We start from the raw sequence: 390 nt of genomic DNA, 5'->3' as shown, positions 1-390 counted from the left end.
CTACACGTCCCAGGGGGCGTCGGGAGAGCCTCGAGCCCATTGGCTGCTGGGGATACAGGGCGGGGCCGGACTCCCTCCGGAGCATCCTTTTAGTCTCCCGGGCGATGCTCCATCCTCCGGGCATCTCTGGTCGAGGTGGCCCTCGACGGCTGGGATTCCCCATGTTGTGTGGGTGACCCCTGGCGTGTTATAGGTTTTCGTCTGTGCTTGAGGCTCAGGTGTGTCTGTAATGTGAGCCAACTTGTGACAAAACACACACCGCCATTGAGTGGATTCGACTTAGAGCGGCTTGGTAAGACGAGGTAGAACTCGTGCTCTGGGTTTCCGAGAGACTGTAGCTCTTTACAGGTGTAGAAAACCTTTAACCCTTTCATAGAAAGCTGCCTTTCT

Source organism: Echinops telfairi, unplaced genomic scaffold (genome assembly GCF_000313985.2).
Source record: "Echinops telfairi isolate 266 unplaced genomic scaffold, ASM31398v2 ScPeMD7_655;HRSCAF=1070, whole genome shotgun sequence".
Classification (NCBI taxonomy): domain Eukaryota; kingdom Metazoa; phylum Chordata; class Mammalia; order Afrosoricida; family Tenrecidae; genus Echinops; species Echinops telfairi.
The sequence above is the reverse complement of the archived record's forward strand: the minus strand, read 5'-3'. Positions refer to the sequence as shown.